Source organism: Pelobates fuscus, chromosome 3 (genome assembly GCF_036172605.1).
Source record: "Pelobates fuscus isolate aPelFus1 chromosome 3, aPelFus1.pri, whole genome shotgun sequence".
NCBI lineage: Eukaryota > Metazoa > Chordata > Amphibia > Anura > Pelobatidae > Pelobates > Pelobates fuscus.
In genome coordinates, this window is record NC_086319.1 from 218660814 (window position 1) to 218684764 (window position 23951).

General features: G+C 40.9%; 1 protein-coding gene across 1 annotated transcript in view; it reads left to right on the forward strand.

The window, feature by feature from the left end:
* The first annotated feature begins 16898 nt into the window (after positions 1-16898).
* LAMB4 (laminin subunit beta 4) overlaps positions 16899-23951 on the forward strand; it is a 344917-nt gene continuing 337864 nt past the window's right edge. Inside the window, exon 1 of the mRNA XM_063448083.1 lies at positions 16899-16948. The gene's annotated coding sequence lies outside the window, so the exon portion shown is untranslated. The remainder of the gene's footprint in view (positions 16949-23951) is intronic.

Genomic DNA, 23951 nt, shown 5'->3' on the forward strand with positions numbered 1-23951 from the left:
GAACATCCTCTTTCAACTCCTCTCCTCAGGACCATATCCCTTCCAATCGACCAGATATTGTACTCTCCCCCGGGAGATTTGAGAATCAATAATAGAATTAACCTCATACTCCTCCTGACCCTCCACCTAAACAGAACGAGGAGAGGCTATTGTGGAGGAAAATCTGTTACATACTAGTGGTTTCAGCAATGAAACATGAAATGAGTTAGGGATGCGTAAGGCAGTTGGAAGAGCTAGCCGATACGCAACTGGATTGATTCGAGTCAGCACCCTGTAAGGTCCAATATAACGGGGAGCGAACTTCATGGAAGGCACTTTTAAACGGATGTTTCTTGTGCTCAACCATACTCTATCGCCTGGAACAAACACCGGAGCCGCCCTTCTACGTTTATCAGCGTGTTTCTTAACCAGCATAAAATTGTGCATAAGGATTTGTCGAGTTTGATCCCACAACTTCCTCAAGTTGGCAACATGAACATCAACCGATGGTACTCCCTGGGAAGGAGAAACCGAGGGAAGAATGGATGGATGAAAACCATAATTCATGAAGAAAGGGCTTGAATGAGTAGAATCGCAAACGAGATTGTTGTGTGCAAACTCCGCCCAAGGAATCAAACCGACCCAATCGTCCTGGTGTTCGGAAATAAAACAGCGTAAATACTGTTCAATCTTTTGGTTGGTACGTTCAGCAGCTCCGTTAGACTGAGGATGATAGGCAGAAGAAAAGTTCAATTTGATACCTAGTTGCGAGCAGAAGGACCTCCAAAAACGGGAAATAAATTGGGAGCCTCTGTCAGATACAATTTGGGAGGGTATCCCATGTAGACGAAAAATCTCCCTTGCGAATATCTCTGCCAATTCGGGAGAGGATGGAAGTTTAGGCAGAGGAACGAAGTGAGCCATCTTGGTGAATCTGTCAACCACGGTGAGGATAACGGTCTGTTTTTTAGAGATAGGTAGATCGACAATAAAGTCCATGGCCAAACAGGACCATGGTTTCTCAGGAACCTCTGAGGGATGCAGGAATCCACATGGGAGCGTATGAGGTTGTTTGGTCTTGGTACAAACCTCACACGCAGCGATGAACTCTTTAGTATCTCTACGTAAAGCAGGCCACCAGAAGTCTTTAGAGATCAAAGCATACGTCTTGCGAATACCAGGATGTCCCGCCATCTTGCTGTTGTGGAAGCATTGTAGTAGCTCCAGTTGAAGAGCAGGAGGAACGAAATGTCGACCCCCAGGAGTCTGTTTAGGTGCTAGATGTTGCAGCTTAATGATCTCGGCCAGTAACGGGGAGTGAATCCTGAGATTCGTATTAGCAACAATATTGCATTTCGGAACTATAGAAGAAAGAATCGGTTCAGGTATAGTAGAAGGTTCATATTGGCGAGACAAAGCATCGGCTTTAGAGTTCTTGGAGCCAGGTCTGTAAGTAAGCACATAATTGAAGTGAGTCAGGAATAAGGACCAACGAGCTTGCCTGGAGGACAAACGCTTAGCCTCTCCAATATAGGACAAGTTTTTGTGGTCCGTCAAAATAGTAATGTAAGGTCCCCTCCAATAAATGTCTCCACTCTTTTAAGGCTTTAATGACCGCTAGCAGTTCCCTGTCTCCGATGTCATATCTGCTCTCAGGCCCAGAAAAGTTTCTTGGAAAAAAAACCACAAGGATGTAACGGTTTATCCACCCCTAACCTTTGCGACAGAACAGCACCTACTCCTGTCTCAGAGGCATCGACCTCGAGTAGGAACGGCAGAGTCGTATCAGGATGGACTAATATTGGAGCAGAAGCAAAAAGTTCTTTGAGATTCTTGAAAGCAACGAGAGCATCAGTAGACCAAGTCTTAGTATCAGCCCCCTGTTTGGTCATATTAGTAATGGGCACAATAATAGAAGAGTAACCCTTAATGAAGCGCCTATAATAATTGGAGAAGCCAATAAACCTCTGAATAGGCTTGAGTCCCTTAGGCAATGGCCAATCTAAAATAGACTGGAGTTTGTCAGGATCCATCTTAAAGCCTTCCCCAGAGATCACGTATCCAAGAAAGTCTATCTGGGTCTGGTCAAAACTGCATTTCTCCAATTTACAGTATAAACCATGTTGCAGAAGTTTGTGTAATACCTTTCTGACTTGTCTATGGTGAGTCTCAATCTCTCTAGAGTGTATGAGTATGTAATCCAGGTACACAATAACACAATCATGTTGAAATTCCCTAAGAACTTCATTAATCAAATCCTGAAATACTGCCGGTGCGTTACAAAGACCAAAAGGCATGACCGTGTATTCATAATGCCCATAGCGTGTATTGAACGCTGTTTTCCACTCGTGACCTTGCTGGACTCTCATCAAGTTATATGCCCCTCTGAGGTCCAACTTGGTGAAAATCATAGAGCCCTTTAGCCGATCAAAGAGCTCGGTAATCAAGGGGATCGGATATGCGTTTCTGATGGTTATCTTATTCAAACCTCGGTAATCAATACAAGGTCTGAGTGAACCATCCTTCTTTTTAACAAAAAAAAACCCAGCCCCGGCAGGAGAAGAAGATCTCCTAATGAATCCCTTGTCTAAATTCTCCCGAATATACTCCTCTAAAACAGAATTCTCTTTAGTGGATAGAGGATAAACATTGCCCCTAGGAGGCATGGTGCCAGGCAATAGATTAATTTTAAAATCAAAAGTCCTGTGTGGGGGTAGTGTATCAGCGTTCTTCTTGTCGAACACTGCTTTCAAGTCCAGGTACAGAGAGGGTATCTGTATCCCCGTAGACTGGGTAGAACTACCTGGTGTGTTAATTACAGCCAATGGGGACACCCTGCGTAAACACCTCTCCTGACAACCCTGGCCCCATGAGAGTATCTCCCCTAACTCCCAATCGATAATAGGGTTATGTCTCTTTAACCATGGGTACCCCAGGACTATGGGAACAGAAGGAGACGAAATGAGCATAAGTGACAAGTTTTCCTCGTGTAAGATACCAACAGTTAAGTTAATGGGTATAGTCTCACGAGAGATAACAGGCTCAAGTAAAGGTCTACCATCTATGGCCTCAACGGCCAAGGGTGTATCCCTTAACTGGGATGGGATAGTGTGTTTAGTAGCAAAGGCTTGGTCGATAAAATTCTCAGCAGCTCCGGAATCTATCAAGGCCATGGTCTTTAGTACTCCCTTCTCCCACGTTAAAGAAACTGGTAGCAGAAGCCTGTGATCTTTATAATTATGAGTAGAGGACAAAATAGAAACACCCAAGGCCTGTCCTCTAGAGAAACTTAGGTGCGAGCGTTTCCCAAGCGATTAGGACAATTCAGGCGCAAGTGACCTCTGACTCCACAATACATACATAATCCCTCCCTTCTCCTGTACTGTCTCTCCTCTTCTGAGAGGCGAGTATTGCCTATCTGCATAGGTTCAGGAAATAGTGAGGTATTGGAATCAGGGCTTTGAAATGCGGGAGCTAATTTAAAGGCAGGTCTAGGGTTCCTCTCTCGAGTGTTCTGTCTCTCTCTTAAACGCTCATCAATACGAGAAATGAACGAAATTAAATCCTCTAAATTCTCAGGGAGCTCTCTAGTAGCAACCTCATCAAGGATAACATCTGATAGTCCGTTCAAAAATACATCTATATAAGCCTGCTCATTCCACTTGACTTCTGCCGCCAGAGACCTGAACTCTTGTGCATAATCCACAAGTGTTCGGTTCTCCTGTCTCAGGCGCAACAGTAATCTGGCTGCATTGACCTTCCTACCAGGAGGGTCAAAAGTTCTTCTAAAGGCAGCTACAAAGGCATTATAATTATATACCAACGGGTTATCGTTCTCCCATAATGGGTTGGCCCATCTCAGAGCTTTCTCAATGAGTAAGGTAATAAATCCAACTTTCGCCCTATCTGTAGGATAGGAGCGGGGTTGTAGTTCGAAGTGGATACTAATCTGGTTTAAAAAACCACGACACTTCTCAGGTGAACCACCATAACGTACTGGTGGGGTAATACGGGAAGAAGCACCTACAGTGGCTACCTCTATGTCAGGGTACCTGTGGTCTCTACCTCCGAAAGAGGTAGAGACTTAGCTGTTCCTCCATCCAGACGGTCTGATGGCTCCCTTCCCCGCGGTCTATCCGGTCATGCTAGGCCGGCCGCGAGGGAGTGACTGCCTTTTACAGCATCTAGGCAGGAAGTAGTCATCAGGACACTCCTCCGGAACGACCTGTCAGTCAATTGCTGCAGGACCAATCAAGACGCCTCGGAGGCGTGGTTACTGCTCTGAACAGGGTATTTAACAGAGCTTCTTTCATTAGCTCATTGTCCTGTCGTGGTTCTAGCTTGTTCTAGTCACTCAGTGCTTGTGTATTCTATTATCTCTTTTGGTTTTGACCCGGCTTGTTTACCTTACTCTGCTTATCTCTGTTACCCTTGATTCAGCTTGTCTCTCGCTTACCTGTCTTCTGTTACCCTCGACCTCGGCTTGTCTTTGACCATTCTATACAGTGCTACTTACGTTAGTCCGGCCATTCTAAGGTCCGGTATACGTATCTGGCTACTGTTTGTACTCTGCGTGTTGGATCCCTGTCCCGATCCTGACACTCTAGGCCTGAACTTACAGAGGAAATAGAAGTAGTACGCGTCTCCTCTGGTGGGTTATTAGCACGAGATAATAACGCCTGTAGTGCTAGGGCCATCTGATCCATTCTGTGTTCCATGGCGTCAAACCTGGAATCAGATGAAGCAACCTGACTGTTTGTACCTGCAGGATCCATTGGCCCTGTCGTAATGTCAGGATCGGGACAGGGATCCAACACGCAAAGTACAAACAGGTACAGGGTACGTATACCGGACCTTAGAATGGCCGGACTAACGTACGGAGAGTAAAGAGAATGGTCAGAGACAAGCCGAGGTCGAGGGAACGAGAGAACAGGTAAGCGAGGGACAAGCTGGGTCAAGGATAACAGAGGTAAACAGAGTAAGTCAAACAAGCCGGGTCGGAACCAAAGGAATAACTGAAAACACCAGAGCACTGTGTGACTAGGCAGGCTAGAACCACGACAGGGCAATGAGCAAATGGGCGAAGTACGTTTAAATACCCTGGGAAAGAGGGATGGACACGCCTCCGACGAGTCCTGATTGGTCTCAAACGGACTGAGTGACAGGTCGTTCCGGGTTGGCGTCATGGCGTCGGTTTCCGGTCACCATGCTACAAAAGGAAGTAACTCCCTCGCGGCCGGCGTTTACGTGACCGGATAGACCGCGAGGAACAGAGGAAACATGGCGTCCGGACGGATAGACGTCTAAGTCTCTGCCTCTCTCGAAGGTAGAGACTTCAGGTACCCTGACAGTTGGCTCAGTTATTGTCAAAAGGATATCATCCGCATAGAGACTAATTTTTAATTATTTGTCTCCTAATCTATATCCATTTATATCTGCATTGTTTCTAATGTTTTCCGCTAGAGGTTCTATTGAGAGAATATATAATAGAGGTGAGAGCGGACACCCTTGTCTCACCCCATTATTTACTGATACCCAATCAGAGCAAACATTTGGGCCTACTATTCTAGTGGAAGGGTTTTTATATAGGGCCATAATTCCTCTTATCATCCAGCCATCTATTCCATATGCTTCTAAGGTTGCTTCTAAAAACTTCCAATTTAGCCTGTCGAACGCTTTTTCTGCGTCGACTGCTAAGGTCATAAGAGGAATATGTTTCTTGTTGGCGTTATCTATAATACTTATAATTCTTCTTGAGTTAGAGCCCACCCATCTATCTGGTATAAAGCCTATTTGGTCGTTATGAATAAGCGTTTTAATGATACTCTTAAGGCGATCTGCCAGAATAGATGAAAATATTTTAACATCTGAATTAATCAAGGAGATGGGACGATAACTGGACACTGCAGATGGGTCCTTTCCTTGTTTCAAAATGGGGAGCATGTTTGCTCTTGTCATCTCTTCAGGGAAACTTCCTATTTGAACCGCATTATTAAACGCTAATGCCAAATGTGTGCTCAAAATAGATTTATAAGTATGAAAAAAGAAATTAGAAAATCCGTCTGGACCCGGTGTTTTTAATTTCTGAGTTTTGGATATGGCCCTATTAACCTCAGCCTCTGTAATCAATTTATTTAAACTTTCTTTCTGGATTTGATCTATTTTTGTTAAATTTGTGCTAGTTAAATATTGTTTAATCTTTGGTATAGAGGTTTCCACGGGGAGATTATATAGTGACCCGTAATAATCTCTAAAACAGTCTCCAATCTCTTTTGGATTTATATAAGTTTTTGGGTTATATACAATCTTAGATATACGCGCCTTAGCATACTGTTTCCTCAGCTTGTTAGTTAGCATCTTGTCTGTTTTGTTCCCTCTGCAGTAAAATCTCAATTTTAATTTTTTGATATTATTTGCTATCTTAATATTCAAACATTGTAAAATATTTTTTTGGACTTCTACTATTCGTCTTCCTTTCTCCATAGTAGGATCTTCTTTATTATCAATTGTAAGCTTATAGAGTTCAATATATAGGTCTCCTAATCTTTTTTCTTTACTTTTAACTTCGTGATTTAACTTTATAAGATATCCTCTTATGACTGCTTTAAAAGAGCACCAAGTATTCAGGTTTGAAGTATCTAAAGGGTCATTCTCCTTAAAGAAGCATATTATCAAATTCTCCAACTTAGTCTTACATTTTTTTATTCTATAACAAATAATTATTTAATTTCCAAGTTGAATTATATCTAGCTGTGAATTGATCTTTTAATTCAAATATATACATGCTGTGATCGGACCATATGTTTTCCACAATATTTATTTTTATCAGATTGTCTACTAAATTTATATTACCCCAAATCATATTGATTCTTGAATATGTATAATGAACTCTAGATAAATTAGTATAATCTCTTAAATCTGGATTTTGAAGACGCCAGACATCAAATAGATCAAAGTTGTTTTTAATATTAGTCAAAGAACTAGCGTTTTTGACTAATGTTTTGTTCATTGAACTCCCTTTCAGCAATTTTTTATCTTTTTGTTGATCTAATATGCAATTAAAGTCTCCAGCCACTATGTATATCCCGGTTTTAACTGAATCAGCTTTGTTTAGTATTTTCTTTAATTGAGAAACTGGAGCTACATTGGGAAGGTATAGATTGACTATAGTGTATTTTACATAATTTATTTTGACTACTAAAATCATAAATCTACCTTCCTTGTCTAATTCCTGATAGAGTTTCTCCCACTTAACCCTATCAGAGATGATCGTTGCTACGCCTCTTTTTTTTTTTATATCCTTCATAGATGCGTGTAGAATTATTGGGAACTTATTACCTCCCCATGTAGGTTTCTCATTTTGTCTCCAGTGTGTCTCCTGAACTAAACAGATATTCCAACCTCCTGCCCTTAAGACCCCGCAGATAACACATTTTTATGACAAACAACATTACATTAATCGGGAACATCCTATGATCCCACAAATAAAAGTATCTCACCTAAGACTGACCTTAGTCTCTAGTGGATAGCCCCCGTCTCGTGAGTAGGCGGCTACTCCGAGATTTATGCTTAATATAAGCATCAGGCAGATCTATGATCTAAAGTCGAGGAGCTATGGCAAGGGGGAGAGAGGAAAAAATAAAAAAAGACCCATTATTTACTATATTAATAGGCTCTTGTTTTTAGGTTAGCCTTAATTACAGAGTTATAATTTTTATCTTATATCCGATTTTACATCTGTTACACTCTTGTTCAATAAAGTGAGTGTGAGAAAAAAAAAACTCGTGCTGACATTCTTCAATTTAGACTTGTTCTCAATTTATACTTAACTAATTCTATGGTGACGTGATATAGTGCCAACCTTCAGTTATGTCAATAACTATAAACTCTTAAGTAACTAGTATGATGATAATGTTTAATTCTCTAAACACACCTTTATCTATGTATCTATGATGGATAATTGTTCCGCAACTTTCCACATTTTTAGCCTAAACTAACCATATTATACCCTGTAATCCTTTACCCACACTTAGAATAAATATGTCTCAAACCTACATCGTCTTTTGAGTCTCTGTGGTAAAATACAAAAAAAAAAAAAAACGCTCGTGCTGTCCTTCTTCCATTTAGACTTATTCTCAATTAACACTTAACTAATTCTATAGTGACGTGTTATTACAAACATTCAATTGTGTCAATATCTGTAAACTCTTAAGTGACTAATATAATGATGATGATTAATTCTCTACTGTTATTACAAACATTCAATTGTGTCAATATCTGTAAACTCTTAAGTGACTAATATAATGATGATGATTAATTCTCTACACACACCTATATCTATGTGTCTATAATAGATAATTTTTCCCCATCTTCCAAGTTTTTGGCCTAAACTAACCATCTTCTACCCTGTACTCCCTTACCCACTCTTAAAAGAGATATGTCTTGACCTGCGTATTCTTTTGTACATCAGTGGTGAAATACAAAATAAAAATAAAAAAATTAAAAAAAAAAACAACTCGTGCTGTCCTTCAGTTTAGACTTATTCTCAATTAACACTTAACTACTTCTATAGTGACGTGTTATTACAAACATTCAATTGTGTCAATATCTATAAGCTCTTAAGTGACTAATATGATGATAATGATTATCTACACACACCTTTATCTATGTCTCTACAATAGATATTTTTTTTTCCCCATCTTCCAGATTTTTAGCCTAAACTAACCATCTTGTGCCCTGTACTCCTTTACCCACTCTTAGAATAGATATGTCTTGACCTACGTATTCTTTTGTACATCCGTGGTGAAATACATTTAAGAAAAAAAAAAAAGAAAAGAAAAAATTTAAATGAAAAAAAAAAAAAACTTTTTAAAAAAAATAAAATAAAAGGAAGATATAGGGAAAGCCTAGAAAAGATCCTTAGCAGCCTTCCTTTGCTATAGTGGCTGTCCACTGTGATCTTTACCTTTTAAGATTTTAAGTGGATCAGTCCAAGCTTCAACAACTTAAAATAGTTAGACTCCATTTTTCTCATTAGTCTTGGTGAAGAGTTTGTTTTTATTTTTCCTCAATTAGTCTTGGTGGAGAATTTATCTTCACAAACTAATGGGTAGATAGTTGCTTAAATTACAGTGATTTCTTTAAATTTTCTCTCATATTTCGATCTTCCTTTATTCTATCGGTCTTTCTCTTCTTATAAGTATAGATGATGTAATCCATCTTTAACCAGTAGCCTATTAAGTTACAGTAACATCTTCTCTCCTTCTCTTTTCGACCTTCCTTTTTCTATAGTTCTTTCTCTTCTTTACAAAAAAAATAAAAATTTCCCCGCGGTCTTCTTTACTCCCATGACGCTTCATTAAGTATTTGAGGTCCCTTTTTTTTTTCTTTTTTTTTTTTTCCTTCCCCTTTCTTCCTTTAAAACGTTAATGTTCTTATCCACGCTTCTAGATCTTTAGCTGAGGTGAATGGTCTCCATTTATCTTCCCTCCACACAATTAATTTAGATGATTGTACCCATTTGTATTTCATGTTATTTTGCTTCAGTGGTTCTAGAGCTTGATAGAATGTGTTTCTCCATGCTCTTGTTTGCATTGAAAGGTCTTGAAAAGTGGTAATATCTTTAAATTTCTCCGTTAAATTATCTTTATTCCTCAGCAGGTTTAGCAATTGTTGTTTATATGAGTAGGAGAAAAAACATACTATGACATCCCTTGGATAATGGGCGGGAACCTCATTAGATTTCCTTAGTCTGTATGCTCGTTCTATTATAGGTTGATGTACCTCCTTCTGCAGACCAGCTTCTTGAAAAAGGGAGAGTAGGAAATCTTGTAATTGATCTTGAGTTATGGATTCCGGTATATTTCTGAAGCGAACATTACACCTCCTCGACCGGTCTTCCAGATCTCTGATCTTTACATTCATTTGTTGTATTATGACTTCTGTTTGGATATTCTCTGATTGCAGATTATTTATTTGGCCTTCAATTGTATAATTTTTTTCCAATGCAGAACTCAATTTAGTATTTAATCTCTCCATCTCCATTTTGATTATATTGGAGCTATTAATAATCTGACTAGCAATGTGTGCCATTTGTTTGTCCAGTTTATTCACCAGGAAATCTTGAGACACGTAATTCTTCTGATCTACATTGGAAACATTTATTGCTTGCGTATTCTGATCATGAAAAATCATTTCGCTTTCTTTATGACCCGGTTTTTCTTTATTGGGGGAAATAAAGCCTGACAATCTTGTTGGATGAGAGTCATCTTTTTTCGCTTTTATTTGTTTCTTGGACGCCATATTGGGTCTCTTCTCTTATCTTATCTTAGTCTGAAAAATGGGCGTTTCACTCTTTCGAACGGCTTTAATAGCAGCTTTAACAATAGCTCCAGCCAATATACTCAGATATAATCTAGTATTGGTATGCAGGGGTTTTATTGATACTGTGCCCTATTTATAACAATGAACAACCTTAATGAAGGTTATAGCATCTGGCATAAATGACATGTAATCGCATGTAGCATAAGAGGCTGTTCTTCCCCTCCCCATACGCTTTTTCAATATAGTTTTTACATGCACTTATCTTTAATCCGCTTTTTTGCTTGAATCCCTCCTGGTTATAGGCGTCCTTTTAACAGTTCTTTTGACCCCTCTGAGCATCGGCTCTTATCCACCCGGTCACATGGGGTGGTTGGGTGGTGTTATACTGTGCTGTCTGGCGTTTTTCCGAGTCTCTATAGTCTTTCCCTGGGGCACTGGAAACCTGTCCTCACTTCAGCTCTCCACTTCGTCTACACCATCGAGCCCCTCCGTCTCCCTCATCTCCCGCTCGCCGCACCTCCGTCGCTCATCCCAGATCCGCCTCTCTACGTGCTAACGTTCTTGCGTGCACGTACTCGCGCGCTCACGTCACGTCATCTCGCCCGTCTGCCATACTTATTGGAATAGTACTACTTAACACACCACTCCTATCTGGTGGCACATTAGATTGCACGCGCAGTGCCCCAAATTTGAAGTAGGAGGACCGACCAAGCATCTTTTTCCATCTCCCGGTTCCTAAAATCAATGCCATATACATGTCCCCTGATAGGGCGCCAGCTCGTTATTCTCTTGGGCGCCAGCTCGTTATTCTCTTTTTCACTTCACTAGGGACACTTTACTGCACTATGGGCACTTAGACCCACTCTTTGTCTTGCACAGTGTTATTCCTAGCCAGCATCTGTGATGGGAAATCAGGCAGTCATCTAAACGTTTAGATTGAGCTTTAGCTTAGAACACCCTTGAAGGTGTTTAAGGAGATTAGGGCTAGTTTAGAGGATTCTTCTTGTACCTCTCTGAGTCTTTATAGCCCTTCTACCTATCCGGCATTTCTGGAAACTGGCTAAGAGAAAGGGTGGCTGTGTGTCTGTGATACATTTAACTTTATATCACCTTATTGACACTTTTTATGACAGCATCACTCCGGTCTCCATACTCTCTGCCTATACCCATCTATTTAGAGGGAATTTCCTTGCCCCTGGCAATATTATATAATAATATAATAAATAAATTATTACACAATTAGCCACTATAGGGGGATGAGTATAGTATCCCTTTGCTATTTATAAATTATACAATAAAGACTTTTGTCCATTACTCAATTTACTTTAACAAAGGGTACTAACCACGGTATTAGGAAGCATTACTCTGCTTTCCCTTTCTCCCTCTATTATACACCTATGCTCACTAGGATTTGTAGATATCACTTTATTATAGTTGTCTAACCTTTTCCTATGCCAGTTTTAGATCACCTTCTTGGGAGATTTTTTTTCTTTTTTCAGTTTATTAGCATACCTGGGTACAAGCCCTCAGTGGGGCTGGCACCACCACCTGACCACATTTCCTCGTTTCTTCCACTCATACCGCTTTTTCCATCTTTGAAGGGGAACAAGGAAACAAGGAAATAGTCCTCTACTCGTAACATGGATTAAACTGATAAGAATAGTACTACTTAACACACCTTATAATAACGCAGAGAGAGGCAACGCAGAGAGAGGAGTCTGAAGAAGAGGAGTCAGAGGAGGAAGGTGGCTCTGAGGAGGTGGAAGACCAAACACAGCAGACATCCCAGGGGGCTTGTTGTTACCTTTCGGGGACCCTTGGTGTTGTACGTGGCTGGGTGGAGGAAGAGACCTTCAATGACATCAGTGAGGACAAGGAACGGGACATGGCTAGATTGGTATCCAACCTTGTGCAAATGGGGAGTTTGCGGTTCTGCAAATGGACTGTTTGCGGTTGTTTGCAGTGCGTTAAATGGGGAGTTTGGTCTGTCACTGTGAAGCGGGCGTAACCCTTACACTACCTCGATACAACATCATACAGTAGGCCTCCCCCTCATTATTTTTATGGCCCCCACCCACCGCTCATGGGTGGGGGCGGGTGGAAGGACAGTAGGTCCCCCCCATTGTGGTTTATGGCCCCCACCCACCACGGTAGAGACAGTAGGTACCCCCCTATCCCTGTATACCAATGTTTGGCATTTAGTGAATATTCCCTATTCTGCTCTGTGTCAGTGTGTATCAGGGTCTCTGAGGACAGGTGTCAATCCATATCTGCCAAGTGACCCTATGTAGGAGGAACAGTCCCTATTCTGCTCTGTGTCAGTGTGTATCAGGGTCCCTGAGGACAGGTGTCAATCCATATCTGCCAAGTGACCCTATGTAGGGGGAACAGTCCCTATTCTGCTCTGTGTCAGTGTGTATCAGAGTCCCTGAGGACAGGTGGCAATCCATATCTGCCAAGTGACCCTATGTAGGGGGAACAGTCCCTATTCTGCTCTGTGTCAGTGTGTATCAGGGTCTCTGAGGACAGGTGTCAATACATATCTGCCAAGTGACCCTATGTAGGGGGGACAGTCCCTATTCTGCTCTGTGTCAGTGTGTATCAGGGTCCCTGAGGACAGGTGTCAATACATATCTGCCAAGTGACCCTATGTAGGGGGAACAGTCCCTATTCTGCTCTGTGTCAGTGTGTATCGGGGTCTCTGAGGACAGGTGTCAATCCATATGTCAAGGTGTCAATATGCCATATGTCAGGTGTCAATCCATATCCATTGTGATTTAGGAATGTTAGGTGATTTATGCCCTTTATGGATTAAAACCAGACTCTGCATCAACTGTGTAATTTTCCATTGGGAGTTTTGCCATGGATACCCCTCCGGCATGCCACAGTCCAGGTGTTAGTCCCCTTGAAACAACTTTTCCATTACTATTGTGGCCAGAAAGAGTCCCTGTGGGTTTTAAAATTCGCCTGCCCATTGAAGTCTATGGCGGTTCGCCCGTTTCGCGAACATTTGCGGAAGTTCGCGTTCGCCATTCGCGAACCGAAAATGTTATGTTCACGACATCACTAGTATAGATCGGGTTGTTGTAGTAAATGTGATCTACTTCGATTTTGCAAAGGTGTTTCATACAGTTCCTCACAGAAGGTAAGTGTTCAAACTAAAATTCATTGGTCTAGATGAAAATTCACGTTTTTGGGTAGAATATTGGCTTAAAGACAGATACAGACACTTGTCATTAATAGTCAATTTTAAAGCTGGGCAAAAGTGGTAAGTGTTGTCCATCAGGGTTCTGTTCCGGGACCTCTTCTATTTCACATATTTATAAATGATCTTGAAATAGGCATTGAAAGCATTTAAAGGTTACAAATGTTTCATACATTTCCAGAAGTACCCCAAAAACCTATCCTACTCCCAGAACTCATCCCCTGATAGCCCCGATCTGGGGGAGCAACATACTGAAAAATCACCCAGATCGGTTCAGGGGTTCGACAATTCTATGGAGGTCTTAGTTTTACCAACCGCACACGAGGTGTAAGCTGAAAATAGTTCCATGTGTTTGGGCTGTGCGGTCGGTCTACATTCGAGAGTCTGAAATACACGAAAGTGCACATAAACGTGGTTCGTGCCTTGGTTCGTTGAAATCATCTTGTTCATGTGATTTTATTAACCAAATGCTGCTCTGTTTACATGAACCTATACGAACTTATATGAACTTATACGAAGATGGAAGTCTCTGCGGTGTTCGTGCAGTTGAGTGTCCGATTTGGGTTCCAGACACTCGATGAGCAAACCCCGCTGGTGCAGTTCGTATTCTAAGATGGCCACTGCCACATGTTCGCATATACCCAAGGGATCACCCAGTTGGTTTGTGTGTTTGTAGTTAATCAAGTGTGAACAAGGTTAGGAAGGTCAATTGGCACCACGCTTCTCTCCGGGTGGCCTGGTTGTTCGGTACTTAGTTCGTTTGTTGAACCATATAGGGAATATTAGCTGAAAAAGGGGTTCTTACCGAACAACCAGGCAAAACTATACAATATAACAGTTTGTTACTTGTTTCCCCAAGTAACAAACAGTAGCAATAGCAGTAAAATAAAGAACAAAGGGGTATGGACAGCCCCTAGTACAAATAGGGGTGCTGTGGCAAAGCCCATTCCGCTACAGTCATTGTTAATATAATTTTTACATTCTATTCTATTCAGTGTTTAAAGGACCACTTCACACCCATAAAGCACTTCAGATTGCTGAAGTGCTTTATGAGTGCGGTGTATCCCAAATTAATAGTTTATAAAACTATGATAGCCAGGAGGGCTTCTTCTGTCAGCTCCCATAAGCTAAAAGTGGCAGACATGCTCTACTTGAGCAGGCGCCTGCACTCTACAGCAGGCCCGAATATGTGCACGGGGGAGACTGTGACAAACTACCATTTGCCACTGGGCATTGGAGAGGACTGATTGCTAGCCTCCTGCCCTGCGACAATGGCCCTGGGATGGATTGCCCTTAAAGGAACTGAGTTGGGGCTTATGGACTTACATTATGCTGTTTCTGGCCCTTTAACTGTTTTGTACAAAGAATTGGTACTTCGATATGGCACTTCGGATACAGCCGAAGTGCCGAAGTAGTCGAAGTGGCCGCCATTAGACAGTCGAACACGTGACGGCGGCCATTTTAATCCAGTCAAACGCGCTGACCTGTACCTTCCCGTGCCCTTTGACACTGCAGCTGGAGACTAGGTCCCATTCGAAGATTCGAACACACGTTCGAACTGGACTTTGTCATTTTGGGTGTAAAATAGACCTCCAGTAGACAATTGAACACCACGGAAACGCAACCCCTGGTTTCACTTCGACACTTCGACAGAAGTCGAAGTGCGTTCAACAATTCGAACGCCGCCTTCGGATGGGACTTTACTTTTCAGGGCAGAAATAGACCGACCGCACAGCCTGAATCTGTGGAACTGTTTTGGGCATGCAAACAGGTGTGCAGTCAGTCCAAAGAGACTTTTTTTAATATTTCTGGAACCCCTGAACGGATTTGTACGAATTTTGAATATGTTTTTCCCCAAGTTGTGTTGTTCGTAAAAATATAAGTTTTATTCCTGTGTGATGAAAAATCAGAAAGTTATAAAAATGCATAAAAAGTATAAGTTTTAGCTTGGAGATAATTGAGATACAGTAAGAAACTCAATTATCTCCCAAGCAGAGGGGAGGGAATCTGTGGGATGCAACCGTTGTTTGATTAGTTAATCCCTAATTGCCTGTGGGGAACACTGCATAAAAGCAGAGTACCTGCCATTAAACACCAGTTCTTCTTGACCCTCAACACGTTGTCTTGTCTCGTTATTGGAGGGGACAGCTATATTCACACTGGGGATTGCTATGCTCTGCATACTCCCTTGGGCTTTAATCACTTAGCTCTTTTAAGAGCTTGTTCCTGTTATGCTCTCCTTGGAGGAGAGGTCTTCCCCACATGGTCCTGGAGGATCCAGGGTGGACGGAAAACAGCGAGGCTCCAGTTAAGCTATGGTGGTTGTGGAGTATGCGGTGGTTGTGGTGTCAAGTGCGGTGCTTGTGGTCCTCGGTGCAAGCTAGGAAGCGTCCATTAAAGGGAAACTCCAGTGCCAGGAAAACAATCAGTTTTCCTGGCACTGCAGGTTCCCTCTCCCTCCCACCCACCAATCCCCGGTTACTGAAGGGGTTAAAACCCCTTCAGTCACTTACCTGAGGCAGCGGTGATGTCCCTCGTCGCCTCCTCCTCCTCCGCGCCGCTCCTCCCAGTGATTCCGTCGGCCGGTGGGCGAGACTGATCCCGTCCACCGGCCGAGGAGACCTAATGCGCATGTGCGACACTGCTGTGCATGCGCATTACGTCTCCCCATAGGAAAGCATTGAAAACTAATTTCAATGCTTTCCTATGGGGAAATGAGCGACGCTGGAGATCCTCACACAGCGTGAGGACGTCCATCGACACTCTAGCAAGGACAATCCTTGCTATAAATCAAGTTCCCTCTAGTGGTTGTCTAGTAGACAGCCACTAGACGTGGAGTTAACCCTGCAAGGTAATTATTGCAGTTTATAAAAAAACTGCAATAATTACACTTGCAGGGTTAGAAGTAGTGGAAGTTGGCACCCAGACCACTCCAATGGGCAGAAGTGGTCTGGGTGCCTGGAGTGTCCCTTTAAAGGAAGGTTCCGTTACAGAGACGTTCAGGTTTTTCTTAATGAAACTATTTCCCCATGAAGATTCTGATAGTTTCTTCCAAGGAGGAAAGGGGAGGGCTTGCAAAGGCTGCAGTTCATAAGAAATATATACCCACAATGAAAATGTGTTAATGTATTAAATAGGGGTATATCTACTAAAAAGTGATTTATTTAGTTTATATATTGTTTGTGTGTGTGTGTGGTTATTTAGGCAGTAGAGTAGTCATTTAATAACCATTCTAAAGAATTATAGCTGCAGCTCAATACAACATAATGTGAATACCTGAAATATACAGATCATTTCACCTTTCTGCCTTTCCTATGTGTTTCCATATGCCTGAGGGGAAACACTTTCCATTTTAGTTCTAGGTTTCCCAGCTGTGTCTTTACTTGCTGTAAAGCTTTCATTCAGCTAACTTGAAGAAATACCTTGCCGGTCAACCTTCAGGTGAGATTCATTTTAACACAATATACTTTATAAAATAACCAATACTTTTCTTTGTTACATAAATTCTATTCTTACAAATTGAATTGCTTTATATATGAAGGATTAAGCAATCAGCATCAAACATAACCTTACATTAACCCTATGATGACAATGAAAATTAAGAAACTGCTTGAACAGTGGTCAGCACTGATTCTAAAGTTTGCTATGTTGTATTTATTTATACACCATGGGTATGTGGTTATTAAATGCAGCTAGGGTAATGGTCTCAAGTTCAAATTCTGATATTTTATTATGGAAAGTGTATTGACTGAACATTGAGAATATATTAATTACTATTGAATTGATTTGAAAAGTATACTATTTGACAAGCTCCTGTTGTAAAGGACAAGAAGCATAGGACTTGATTGAATCAGTTACTAAATGATTCAATACTGTTAGTAAATCCTGTTATCTGTGTAGCCCGATTTTTTTTTTTTTTTTTTTTTAAACGAGTGTAGATGTTAAAGTTAAGACAAACCAGCAATCTTGTGTATATATTGTTATTGTACATTAATTTGTTCATCTTATACAGATATACTATAAAGTATATAAAGCATTAAAGTTTGTTTACAGTAGAGGCTGGTTTATACAGTAGAGGCTGGTTTAGTTGCAATAAAAAAAAAAAGCCAATAGGTTATTTAATGACATGATAATTCAATGTGAGTTTAAATTAAATTTCACATTTAAGATGAAAATAAAATCTCAGTTCAGCTATTATGGCCTTGTAGTTGAAATTAACTTTGCATTTTCTCTTTAGTGAATAATTATGTTCCTGTTGTGATTAGTTATGCAGTTTATCTCCCTTGTTATTGGCGACTAGAAAGATTGCTCAGAGGTTAAGCAACTAATCATGCCAGGATGTTGGGACATTCTTGAAAAACATGTCCTATTTTCTGGGTATTGAACTTTCAGACATGCTTAGTCTGCTATAGCAGTATTTCTAAAATCACCAATTGATTTTGCATTGGACTCTCCTGGACAAGCCTGCTAATGTTTCTGTTATCTAGACCTGTCATTGGGTGTTTGCAACAGAGAGTTGGGTTATACCTCTTTAAAGCAGTTTTTGTTGTTTTCCAAATGTATTTATATCTGTATGATGTTAAAAAGGACACAGTGTCTTATTGGGTGAGGAGTTGGGACATTGGATTAAATGAGTATTGGAAAATTCCTGCAGTACAGTCTAGCAGCCTGCCAAATTTAAAGGAACACTCCAGGCACCAAAACAACTCCATCTAAATGAAGTTATTATGGTGCCAGGAGGCGCCCAGATACACTATTACATTCAGGAGTTAAACTGTTCTTGAACGGTTTAACTTCGGAATTGCCTCCAGTGGTGATCACAGCTACCACCAGTGCTGCCAGGCATGGGGGCGTTGATTGGTTGACAGCAGTTAGCTGATGCTCTTAGCCAATCAGTGACTCCCCATTCACAAAACTGGCTTGCAAAGAAACGTAACTTTTGTAAGCCAGTTTTGTAAATGGGGAGTCGCTGTTTGGCTAAGAGTGTCAGCTGACCACTCTCAGCTAATCAGTGGCCCTCGTGTCTGGCAGTACTCTGCACTTCCTGAATCTGAAAACTCAGAAGACAGAAGCCGTGGTGGGGGAGCTGTGACCGCTTCTGAAGGCAACTTTGGTGTTAAGCCATTCGAGTTTAACAGTTTAACCTCTGAAGGTAAGAGTGTGTCTGGGGGTTTCCATGCACCATAACAACTTCATCTATATGAAGTTGTTAAGGTGCCTCAAGGGGACAAAACTGTCCATTTAAACTTTAGTCATCCCTGTGTTTATATAGATCTTATCTTACAATATCATAGTTATTGAAAAATAAACACAGATATTTTGTATTCCCTTCCCCGTCAAAGCTCATCCTCCCCTCAGCTCCTCCATGTGTCTCTTCCCCCCAGCCTGTCTCAGGGTCTCCACCCATTCCATGTGTCTCATCCACCACCCATTCCATGTGTCTCATCCTCCAGCCCCTCCATGTGTCTCATCCCCCCCCCGACCCACCATGTGTCTCATTTTCCCTACAGCTCCTCCATGTGTCTTATTCCCTCCCCGAGCTCCTCCATGTGTCTCATCCTCCCCTGTCAAATTGTGTTTAAGTGGTTTGATATAAAACTGTGTTTTCCCAAGGATTTCTACAACAAAGGTACATAAAAAATATGATATGTACTTTAGATGAAGTGCTTAGACTGCTCGCACTTACTTAAAAAAAAAAAAGAAAAGAAAATACCCTGTGCTAAATATTTACATTAAAAACTTACAATTAATCAATCATCTTAAGAAAATAAAAAAATAGATAACATTAGTTTAATCATAATTACCTAATAATCGGTTTAAGTGTGTCTCTAAATGTTGCCTATTTGCAATGCTTTCTCAGCTGGTCTTTGATCACACAAGCATATATGCTAAGATCATAAGTTCATTGATAAGAGTGATATTGTACATTCAGGTCTTTTTTTTCCATTAGTCTACTTAGCTTAGTGCTCTTTTGTCTTCACTCACTCCTACCTACACAAGGTATAGATCTCTCAAATCACAATGCAAAATATTAGCAAAACTATTACATCACTTTAACATTTATGATATTGGAACAACATTAAAACCCAGGAGATCACCTAGATCAGGTGATAGGATGCAGTGTAGGTATAATGACATGGTTCGACCATGCTCCGACCTACCTAACTTTCAAATACAATTATGACTGCTGACACCACAACCGGTGGAGACTCAATTAGTCTTGTCTCAGAGATAAGCAATTCATATACAATATCAAGCAATTACTTCTTAACTAATGATCTTACCGATAGCCCCCCACCTGGTCAGTCCACGCGGCAGTTGTAAGAGGTATACTTGTACAAAGAGTTTCCTACCTCAAAAGGAAACAAGAAAAACAAGAGATTGGCATAAATTACTCTATGACTTAAATAAACAGAACCCAATATCCCCATCAGCTACTCTCATAGAACAGATAAAAAAATATTAGCACAGAAATAAATACAGAAAATTTAGAGAACGTTGGGCCTGAGGAAAATGAGAGAAACACTCAGGGTAACAGAGCCAGTAGACTTTAATCATCAAGCTTAAAAGACAGGGAAGCACATCATCAAGAGTATCACACCTAATCTCCCCTAAAGGGAAAAAGGTTGTGATTCCAAAAGAAAAAAGCAATTCATTTGCTAACTACTACTCGCAGCCAGAGACGTATTAGCCGTGAAGCAAACAAGTAATTTACCTTGGGCGGCATTTTACAGGGTGCAGCAAAAAAAGCCCCCCCCCCCAAAATGCCCAGGGCAAATGTCTTGTTAGCCTGGCGGCTAACTAACAATCTGGCCGGCGCTGGAGCACTTTACCCTGAGCTCTCTGCTCAGCTCCCTCGCGCCGCAGAGTGATGCCATCACTCTGTGGTGCGTGAAAGAGCTGAGCAGATCGCTCAGTAATCAGTGCTCCCTTGCCAGCGCCGCCTGCAGAGCAGCCCAGCAGCCCAGCAGCCACTGGACCCGAGCAAGAGAACCACCCCCCCTCCCCCAGCATTCCCAAAGGTAAGAAGGCTGGGGGGTTAAATAAAAAAAAAAATTAGTTAGTGTGTGTGTGCGTGTGTCTGTTAGCTAGTGTATGCTAGTGTATGCAGTGGTATATCCTGGGTTTGTGCTAGGCAAGACAAAACTCAGGCGCCCCCCCCCCCCCCCGCACCACCCCCACCCAACCCATCCTCCCTGCCCCACCTTCTAAACACACACACATTCACTGACAGATACACATACACTAGCTAACAGACACACACACTCACTAACAGACACACACACACACTAATAGACTAACAGACTTTTTTTAATTTAACCCCCCCAGCCTCCTTACCTTTGGGAATGCTGGGGGGGTTCTCCCTTTCCCTGCAGGGGTCCAGTGGCTGCTGGGCGGGCGGCGCTGGCAAGGGAGCACTGATTAGTGAGCGCTCTGCTTAGTTCCCTCGCGTGCCGCAGAGTGATGCCGGAATATGACATCATATTCCGGCTCCCGGCATCACTCTGCGGCATGCGAGGGAGCTGAGCAAAGAGCTCAGGGGAAAGTGCTCCCTCGCCAGCGCCGGCCGTCCAGCCGGATTGCTAGTTAGCCGCCAGGCTAACAATACATTTGCCCTGGGCATTTGGGGGCGGCTTTTTTTGCCACCCCCTGTAAAATTCTGCCCAAGGCAAATGCCTTGTTTAAAAAAAGGGGAAGAGTCTGCGCTAGATAACAGGAATGTAAGCAGCAACCCTAAAAAGGAATCCCTCAAGACCCTTAATAAGACTAGAAATGGTAAGTGGGTAAGGGCTGCGCTAAAATACAGTAGCCTATACAGTAAAAACAAGACCAAATGGTCTAAATGAATAGACAACAACAAGTAAGCCTATATAATAGATTAAAAAAGTCTCTATTAAAACGACAGAAAAAAGTATGATAAAACAAAGTCCATCCAAGTAGTAAAATGTTCAGTAGAGTAAAAATAAATAAAACGTCTCACTGGTATAGCTGGATAGAGTATGTGTACAATCCTCAGGAGTTGATCCGTTCGGGTTGTAAATAATCCATATATGTGAAGACAAGAATTAAATACAACAAACTGCCAATAGTGAAATATTGTAAATCCAAGGTTAAAATAAATGTAGCTAATTTTTGGGAAAAATTGTTTAAATACATGTATACTGATTTGGGTAGGATCCTACCTACACTCATACATAACGACCAGGTGGGATTTGTAAAGGGGAAGCAGAGCTCTGACAACACTAGAAAAGTGTTAGATCTAATAAATAGCTTACAAAATCTTAAAAAAGGAGGACTACTTCTATTGCTTGATACGGTGAAAGCCTTTGATCGTCTCAGTTGAAATTTTCTCTGCAAATTTGTTTTTTCCATAAATATTACCTCAGTTATAAAAGCACTCTACAATTCCTCTACCACAAGGAAACTCAACACATATATAAGACTTTTGATATCACCAATGGCACCAGGCAGGGGTGCCCATTTTCTCTGCTATTATATGTGTTTGGTTTGAACCACTAGCAGCATCCATACGAGCAGACACAGCAATACATTTGTGGGAGAAAGGAATATAAATAATATAATATAGAAAGGAATATAAATTAAATCTTTTCACGGATGAAATCATTCTTACATTGACGCAACCACTTGTCTCTCTTCCTAAAAACTATTCAGGAATACGGCACACACTCTTATTAGAAACTGAACATTTCTAAAACCCAAACCTATGTTATGCCCTTGAAGCTAGAGTGGTTTCCAACATAAAATAAACTTTCCCCTTTGATAGGAGGTCTAATTTATTTTTTATTTTTTTTATTTTTTTTGTCAATGTTTAGTTTTGTTGTGCATATCAACAGCAGTAGCAAGAAAGTAGCAAGAAGCAGTAAGAAAAAATAAAAAGCTTAACCTTGTTTGGCATTCAAGATGAATTCACAACTTTTATGTAACATGATAATCACAGGCTAAGTCAAATATGTCTAGTTAGTAGTCTTGTAGTCTAGCTAAAAAGAATTGCAGCAAAAACAGATATCATGAGTGTGTTATTCCAGTTGGACATGTAGAGTAGAATTGAGTAGGCATGCATTAATACAAACGGTAAAAAAAAACAGGTTAGGCATAGTAAATATGAGACTAACTTGCCCTGAAAGCTGAGTAGAGAAAACCATTAATACTGAGGAAGGATTGGTAATTAGTAGGTAGATAACCACCAAAGATATACAGACTTGACTGAGTTAGTTATAAGTGAGCATCAAAATGAACATATATATGTGCAAATTAAATGAAAATGCATAAGAAAATAAAACCGCACTGTAACTATAGGAATGATAGATGTTATAGACACAGGGTCATCGAGAAGCCTGGACTGTAACAAGACTATTCAGTTAAAAAGTGTTGACAATTGTTGGGTTAAAATGTTGCCTTTTATTATAGTAATGCTAACAAATTATTGCTAGATTGAAAAAGACAGTGGCATCAGTACAGCTTATTTCATAATGGTGATCATCATTACAGTGCTTATACCACTGCGGTTACCGCTACTGTAATAATATAGGTACAGCATTGTAAATCACATTGTAAATTTATAGGGATTTAGGATTAAGTATAAATTAGGATTAGTGGAGACTTTGGAATTGAAATTAGTGTGTACCTGCCACATGCTTTGAGTTATATCTCATATGACTCATCCAGGCTTCATGCACCATGCACTAATGTCATACAGCAGATTATGTGGCCTTTGTTTTATGGAACTTGCTTTTCAACCCTCAGACAGGGCTGGATTTCCGCGTGCAGCACCCACTGGTATAATTTTATGCATCCCATGATTTCCATAGGCTCGCACTTATTAATGTTTCTTTGCATTGCGATTCGGCAATTTTCCTGTTCACGCTAGCCTTGCTCTTTAGCTAGATTGCCCTTTACATCATACACAGCCATAGAGAGGAAAGCTTGTGTTGGGCTTTACAAGGAAGATTTTTATTCAGTTACTGAATTAATATTATTTTAATTAGGAGTATCTGAGTCTGCTATTTAATTGCTATGTAGACACAATGGCTGCAATACATTGTGCGAAGATAAACAAGGGTTATCTAGGCATATCTCTGTTATGAGTAGGGACAGAGTCAAACGGCCAAGATTTTATACTTGCATAAACAATGTATATTTTGACCTCTTCACCTAATTAACATAGAAATTTTCAGATCAAGAGGAAATGAACATAAACAAGAAATGTCTCAAGTTTTGACATCTGTGTTTTACACTTAATCGCTTAAGCAATTAGGAAGGAAAAAAAAATCCATCATGATACCAGGTGTACAATATATCCCTACTTACATAAAACCCATGATGTGCATATTTGAAATAGGTTTGTTTTAAAAAAAAAAATCTAACAATCGTGGAATTTTGATGGTTTTGTGAAAGAAAACCTATTTCCCATAGACAAATATCT